The sequence below is a fragment of the Porites lutea genome, chromosome 1 (assembly GCF_958299795.1).
Source record: "Porites lutea chromosome 1, jaPorLute2.1, whole genome shotgun sequence".
NCBI lineage: Eukaryota > Metazoa > Cnidaria > Anthozoa > Scleractinia > Poritidae > Porites > Porites lutea.
This window is the reverse complement of record NC_133201.1, coordinates 35,182,663-35,191,022: the sequence shown is the minus strand read 5'-3', so window position 1 is coordinate 35,191,022 and position 8,360 is coordinate 35,182,663. Positions and strand designations below refer to the sequence as shown.

General features: G+C 39.2%; 2 pseudogenes; one reads left to right on the top strand and one right to left on the bottom strand.

Annotated features, from left to right (window-relative positions):
- The first annotated feature begins 5,579 nt into the window (after nt 1–5,579).
- Nucleotides 5,580–7,431, top strand: LOC140928628 (uncharacterized; annotated as a pseudogene).
- Nucleotides 7,432–7,457: 26 nt separating this feature from the next.
- LOC140937715 (uncharacterized) overlaps nt 7,458–8,360 on the bottom strand; it is a 4,101-nt pseudogene continuing 3,198 nt past the window's right edge.

Below are 8,360 nucleotides of genomic sequence, written 5' to 3'. Positions count from 1 at the left end.
CACAGACACTCGTCTAAAGCACAAGACAACGCGGATTCATGAAGATCACACGCGCGATTCGCGTTAGCCATCTTGGTGATGACAAACTGATGACCACGCCACTAGGTGATGATGTTAACTGTCACAATTGACCAATCAGAGGGTATATCAGGAGCTGATAAACCGGAACAGGCCGTTAAAAAAATGCGTACAGGCTCCGCCGCCCTGTTTCTCCCCAGCCCCCGCGCGTTTTTTACAATTCTTGTTACTGAACGACTTTCCACCACCATCTCGGAGCCTGGAACAGGCTAAGAATAGCCATGTAAATTAGCCTCTTTTCCAGAATAATAATTAGTGGAAACCCAACACTTTTCTGACACGCTTCTTAATCTGGAGCCACGTTCACAAGCATTTTCCATGATTTAATTAACTTTGGACATTCTTTCCGCCGGAAACGCACGGAAAAAGACCGGAACTTGCCAGTGAAGAGGTCGGTAACTATTTTTGGACATTTTTGGAGGCTTTTGGAGCGAGAAAAAACGAGCGGCGTCTTCAGTTTCATTTATAAATTCCAGCGCAGAGAATGAGGCCGGGAAAGCGGGCGCCAAACAAGTTAGTAAGTGGACACAAGCGGTATGGGAAGGGAAACTTTAATATTTGGTGTTTACAAATCTTTTCCTTTTTTTACTGGTCCAAGGAAATATATTTTTGCGCTGCTATCTTCCTTCTCGGATCGATCTGTTTAGGGGTAAGACTGGCTGTACATTAGTGGAAGCTTCACACCGGCGATTACGTTCGAGCGTTGTCATCGCGAGAGGGATACAAAAACATAAAACAGCAAGCCACAGAAAGACGTATCGTTCGATTTTTTTTTCGTATTTATTTGTTTCTTAGTTTTTACCTTTTGGTAAGTCGAATTTTGAACCTTAAATACTCTACCCGTTTTAAGCCGATGTCAAATGTCACAATAGATCTTGCACAACTTGACTAGCCTCTTAGTTATGTAAGCCATCCGTATGAGTACGATTAGATTGACAGCTGTCAAAATCAGACATCCGCTGACAATTATCACATGACCGTCTCGCGGGCTCAGATAAAAGACCAGTCGTTTTGCCTCTATATATAAGCTGATATAATATGTCACACTTACCAATTCAACATAAAAACGAAACTACGCCGGGCAAGGCTGTCAGTTGGCTAACAGTCGTTTAAAGTTACATTGGCAGGCCAAATAAAGGTCAATTGACAGCTGTCAAAATGGGACATGTGCAGACCGCTATCAGAAAACTAATAACGAGGGCTCAGGTTCGGTCAGGTACACGATCTGGCATTTTCCACTACATGCCGGACGGAAATGTCCTACTCACACTCGTAGTCTGTTAATTCGAATATTCGCCATTCTAATAAAGGTTAATTGACAGCTGTCAAACTAGAGTATACGCTGGCCATCATCACCTGAGTGGATCGCGGGCTCATTTTTCTATCTATTGAGGTCACGTAGTGTTTAAAGTTTTGCGCTGATATTTTATTTGATCAGGGGCTCAATTCGAAGCCCCATAGCTTTATAGAAAATATATCCATCCTAGAAAATTCAGCAATCACGTGACCGTACACCGACCACCCGACCTTCCCGACCGCACCACAGGCATACCAATGTTTAATCTCACACTTTCTAGCTAGTTTGGGAGCCTGCAACCTGATATTGTACATCCATGTTTTGATTAATTGACAGCTGTCAAAACAGTGTTTCTGCTGACCAGTATCGCCTGACCGTATCGCAGGCTCAGGTATCGACCCTCTGAGTTCGAGTAATATTTTGAAGGTATTCGCTGACAACTTGCTACTTTTCAAATGATCGCAGGCTCAAGTTCAATTTTTTTAAAATGCATATGAAATAAGTCTTGTTTCATGAGCCGCACTTTTAAAATGTTGATTTCGAACTGATGTCGGACACGAAAATTCAACCGGCTTTTACATTTACGTGCAGGGAAGGCAATCGCTTTTGACTTTTCTCACTGTCACGCGTTGATCACGCTCTACGTCCAATTTTTTTTGTCCTGATTGGTCAAAATTTGACAGGTGAGTTTATGCGGAAAATTTTTGCAGCGTCTGGAAACTTGCTTACTGATAGCTGGAGCTGAGAGAGTTTTGTGTCAGGTGATGTTTTAAACTGTCTTTTTCTACTTGGTGTACAAAATGAAATACAGCTGCTATCAAGATTGTTCTGTAATTCGTGGCTGGTTTGTTTATTGCGCTTTTTGTTGACAAATGCACCGCTTGTCAAAGTCATTGGAAATCCGATTTCGGATGGCATCGTTTTCAAAAATGAGCTTACTCACTTGCCCTTGCTTGAGGCGTAAGAAGGTTGAAAAGTCTCAAGCTATTCTGGAACACTTGATGCCTTTCAGAAGTAGCATCTCGACTGGTAAGCTTGAGCCATTATTGTTTTTGATGTTTTTTTTTTCGGTTTCCTGAAGTCGAGCGTATGGTTTATGCGGCTTAAGTTAAAACACGAGCAATGATCTAACCTACAATAGTATCAGGTTTAAAAAGCCTTTAGGCATTTTTTGACCCGCAAATTCAAAGAAAAGGTTCCGAAGATTATTTAGTTATGATTTTGGCTTTAGACAGAAAGCTATGGGGCTTTTTTGCGGACAAAATTTCGAACGTGAATACATCAGTGTTTTGTTAAATTCATTATTGTTATACGTAATAATACAAATTGGAAAATAACATAAATCAATTTCGACCGGGTTCATCAAGTTCGAATGCTATGCATCGATGTTGTTTAGCATAAATCGCTTTTCCGAATCATTCGAGCGTGACCGTATACAACTAAAAGATGTTCAATAAAACTAAAAGATGAGGAAGCTGAAATAGAAATGACCGGACGTCCGTTAAACGAAGCTCATACGTGCGTGACATTACGTAACTAAAAGATGTTCCAATAAAACTAAAAGATGAGGAAGCGGAAATAGAAATGACCGGAAGTCACATAAAAGAAGAGGCCCCGGGAACTAACACTTCCAATATGGCGGAAATAAAGACAGATGATTAGGTGAACCACACACGTTTGAAAAGCATTATGCAGGGTGCACGTATTTGGTTGCCCAACATCGAAGGATTTTTTACGTCTTTCGGTAGGCTACTGGAAAGTGCAGAAGGGCAAAGGAACACTGCGTCGTACGACTCTGCTGAATTTTTTAGTCGCCGTTTGCGAGAAAACGAAAGAACTCTTGTCACTTTAGCTCTAAGAATACTGTACTGGGCTGTAGTTCTGTCTCGGATTGTAGGCCGTCGAGGCTACAACCCACGTTGAAGTAGCACTGCGATTAGGAATTCCCCGGCGATGCCTCGGTATCTGAAACCTTGCATTAATTTCTTCCTCAGCGGAGGAAAATTCCGCACTGCTACTGTTCTCCGCCCTATTTGGGTTTCCCGATTGCGTCTGTAAATTAGTTACGGCATGTAAGACGGTGTGAAAAAAATCTTGGACAGATCTAGATCTCGTGTTGTTTTCTGAGCTACTCTCCCGGTCCGCCATGTTGGTTAGAGAGAACAAACATTGGCAAAAGCGCGGGAAAACTAACGTCATTTGGACCGGACTTTACACTTCCTGTTTCCGGTCATTTCTATTTCCGCTTCCTCATCTTTTAGTTTTATTGAACATCTTTTAGTTGTATACGGTCACGCTCGAATGATTCGGAAAAGCGATTTATGCTAAACAACATCGATGTATAGCATTCGAACTTGATGAACCCGGTCGAAATTGATTTATGTTATTTTCCAATTTGTATTATTACGCATAACAATGATGAATTTAACAAAACATTGATGTATTCACGTTCGAAATTTTGTCCGCAAAAAAGCCCCATAGAAAGCTCTGAGCGATTTTCTTGCCTCGAGTTCAACTTGAAAAAGAGCGAACACCGGGAAGCCGGCTTAAAACATAAATAAGCTTATGCTTGCCTGACTCATGATTTTCTGAGACACTTTACTCTCAATACTTCTCTTCGTGAATGAAAATTTTTGTCTCTGTACATGTTCACCGAATTAAACTTATTTTATTGATTGTTAGTAGTCCCTCTCGCAATTTTCATCGCTGCACCGGTTGTTTCCAGTCGAACATAAACATCGCATGTAGGAATACTCAAAACGCCGCGCGTAAATATCACTCGCTTTTAAAGATTACACATAACAAAACCATAAACAGTTTTATAAATAAAGGGAAATAAAACCTAAACATAACAAATTCTCTATCATGTTGAAGCGTAAATGGTAACTCTATTAATCGCACTGCAAATTTGTTGCGTGTCAAAAGTGAGAACCCGGCTGGCTGGCCGAAAAGTGATTTTGGGAATTTTTTTTTATCGTTTCCATTAAAAGCCCACAATTATTACCCCGCATATCACATAGGACCAGATTTTTCTAACAGAAAACGTTTTATAATTCAATGCTATAATTTTTTGTGCAAAGGAAGGGCGTGCTTTGATCGTCGTGGATATTGAATGAGTGCAAATTCTCTTGCAAAATAGTGAAAAACTGCAGAATTATAGGTTTAAATAGGGGAAAAAAGAACAAATTCTGTCCGAGGTCTGTGTACAGTTTACCTGGGACGTGATGAGAAAAAGTATGTTTAAAAGACTGGTTTACACGCCACCAGATTCGTCGCCAAGATTTACTGGTAAACTAAACTTGTCGAACACAAAAAATCCGGCCTGATTTTTATTTTGGCCTCTCTTTTAGACAGAGGAATGCAACGTGTAAATTGGCTGCCACCAAGGACTATCGTGGCGCATGTGTTTCTTAAAATTATATTTCGGGGTTGTCCAATTATCCATAGTCTCTCTAACGGAGCAATGTTGGAGAGACTGGTGAATGCCACATTATGATGCTACAGCTATTGCAAATACAATACACGAATAGGTCTATTTGTTTTCCAGGCCTAACCTACTGTGATCGAACATGATTGCTATTTTTGGGTGTACAAATAAGACTATTTAATAACTCGATGTAAAATTTGTTTCACTGTTGGACTGTCAAATAATTTTTCTCTAAAATCACTCAGCCTTTGCCTCAAAAGTCAAATGAATGTGCCCTGATCTGTAGATTACAAGTTTTGATATTGTTTGATTTAAATTATGAATTTATTAACGGGAGCTTCGCTTTTAGCCCTGGCTAAATCTATATATTAGTAGTTGTCGGTAGTTACTAGTATTTATCGCTAATTACTAGTAGTTGACGTTAGTAGTTACATGTAGTTGGTGGTAGTTATTAGGGACTTTAAGAACCCAGGACGCTGTAAGTCGGAGACGCTACCGGAAGTGACTTTTCCAATTTCGGATAAAGAGCGCATGCCCGTGGCGTTTTCTCCCGCTCTCGAGATCGCGGCCTGGAGAGATTTGGCGTCGTCTGGAAAGCGTGAGTATTTAGCCTTGTTACTTAAAGCAAATCACTATAATTACCAGTCTATCGCAACTATACTGTCAATTGGAATTTAAAATTTATTGCCTCTTCAAAGGTTAGGCATCATTTTTGAAACGAAAAGGACCAAAGTTGAATAGTTTAAAACGTTTTGTTCCCTCCAGGTGAGCAAGCACATGGTGAAGTCAATGGCGTTGAGCGGATCTTCAAAGTAAGTGATATAATTATCCTTGAAATGTTTCCCAAAATCTCATTTTCCTTCACAGTTGAGGGAAATTATCACTACATTTATGCGGCTATTCTCATGCCTGATACAATTTAGTTGTCAGGCGTCTTATCATTCTACTTCGTCTGTGTTCTGTTTTTGATTAAGCCAACGCGCTCCGATGTGAAATATCAGAATAAAACTTTATCGGTTGTTCCATCAACGGATGATCGATTTTAGCTTCATAAATAATTTAGCTAAGACTATTCTGTTTATCAGTTGAGTCTCTACTAGATCCAGGCTTGATAATTCATGATGATCTGAAATTGCATTTCCTGATATTGAGTGTGATTAAAACTCAACTAAGGAAAGCTTATTAAAGCTAACTTTCAAAAATCGCCCACTATAACAGGAAACATAAGTTTAATTAGTTCATTACCTTGACTACTGTCATAAAGCGTAGCATTTCAAAAGCTAAGACTTTGACATTTCTGCTATTGTGTTATTTCCATTTTTTTATTTCTTTGAAATTGTTACTAATGAGCCATGTTTTAGATAATACTCTGAAGTGAAAACAAACCAAGAAAAATTAGAACTAAAAAGAGATTGTATTTGAAGTTAGATGATGTTGCCTATCTCATTGAAGTTTTGATAGTGTGAATGTTTCAAATTATCAACGTTAGGCTTTGAATGCATTATTCCGCTGCTGTTATTCCTGAAAGTGTAAGTTATGGGTGAGGTCTCTCTTCCTCAGCAAGGCCGCTTTTAAAAATGTGTGAGCTTTAAACGTCATTAAAGAAAAATCTCACTTTTTGAAACAAGCATAAAATTAGGTGTGAGATTAACAACAGCATTTAGTTTCAATTCAAAAGAAAGGGTTTTTTTGGAGTGAATTTTATTAATATTTTCTTTGTTTTTGTTTTCACACAGCAATGTTATGTATTGGACTGAACAGCACAATATTATACTGTGCAGAGAAGTAGTGTTTGAAAATCCCTACATATACAAGAAGGGGTCTCCCCAGCGCAGTGAAACTTGGAAGAAAATTGTAGATGTTCTAAACAAATGTGCTTCTCCGCAATTTAATGTTGACGACAGAGCCATCCGGGGCCACATCAATTTCTTGGTAAACAAGTACAAGAAAAAAAAGAGCTGAAGAAAGAGCATTAGGAATATCCCCAGATGAGCTAATACCGCAAATTATTGCACTTGTAGAGAGTACTCCTACAGATACATGTATTAAGGATAAAGCTGACAAAGCTAAAGCAGAAGATGTAAGAATAAAAGCTATTGAAAGGCTTTCCCAAACCAAAAAAAGGGCGCCAGAGGAAGCCGAAGAGGGTGTGGACAAACCAAAACGAACAAGAAGAAAAACTGGAGATGCCATGGAGTTTCTAAAGGAAAGAGCACAGCAGAGTGCAGAAATTAGAGAAAAGGAACTTGAGCTGAAAAAGGGAAGACAGGAACAACAACTTAAAGTGCAACAACAATAGGCTGATATTCTGAAGGTAATGCACCAGCAACAACTGCAAAATCAACAGCAACAGCAGCAGTTTCAGCAACAACAGCAACAGTTCCAGCAGCAACAAATGCGCATGATGCAGCAGGTCATGGGCGTCATGAGTAAAATGCTTAACAAGTAGATGTTAAATTTCTATTTCTAGATGTTTAAATGTTTAAGATTTACATTTTTACAAAATGTTGAACTCAGAGTATTATTTGCCACCCCTTTGTTTAGATCTGCTTGTTGTTACATTCCCTGCAAATAACACACAGCAACTGTTCAATCAGGATTTTATGCAAGATTTTATGTAAACTTAGGCATTGACAGGTTTTTTTTTACAGTATTTTAGCTACAGTAATCGACTAGTGATGGTGGGTCAAGGCCAAAGTAGTCAGCAGTCGTATTGCGGTAGAAACATGTTAAAGCATTTCCTACGTGGCTAAGGCCAATTTTGAGATTTTTTTTGTAATCGAGAAACTTGAAAAAATTTATAAGGTCTCCAAACAACCATTCCACACTTGTACGTACAGAACTCATAGATGCATTAAACTCTTCCATTTGTCTTGTTAACACCCCATTTCTGAAGGGGCAGTGAAGATGGGTACGTAGAGGATATTCCGGATCCCCGGAGATACACATCTCCTGTGCCAGGTCAACATAGAGGCCAGATGTGTCCAGCATTCTCCATCATGCATTCGTCCCTCTGAACAAGAGCCAAAAAAATTAATTTTTGAACCACAATCAGTCACACATTGGCTGGCTAACAAACTGTTACCTATATAGACCATTGATTAGCTTAGTAATTGAGTAGGCCAAAAACAACATAGGATTGGCTGGCTATTATTCTTACAGTTCAGGTACTTATGGGCTATAAGTCAGAATTTATAATTTATTTGTCTGTGGTGACAGGACAACCATTTCCTCTAATAACAATTGGGAGTGGAAGCTACTGAAAATACCTCTGATTTGAGAGACCAGGAGGGAGTCATCAAGAAACGTCAGATTAACATTATGAGAAAAGAAATCAATCTAACTTTTAAGTTCACATAAGTGATAAAAAATGTCTCTCCAAGTAAAAACAGCTACGGTACTATCCCACTATAAAAATGGATGAATATACCCTTACCTACTGGTCCAAACAGATCGCCAATCAATCCATTTGGTAGGGCCAAGGATTGAAATTTAAGGGCGTGAACGCGCTGGTGGCCATTGTAAACAGCTCTCTGATTGACTCCTGGTTTTGATATG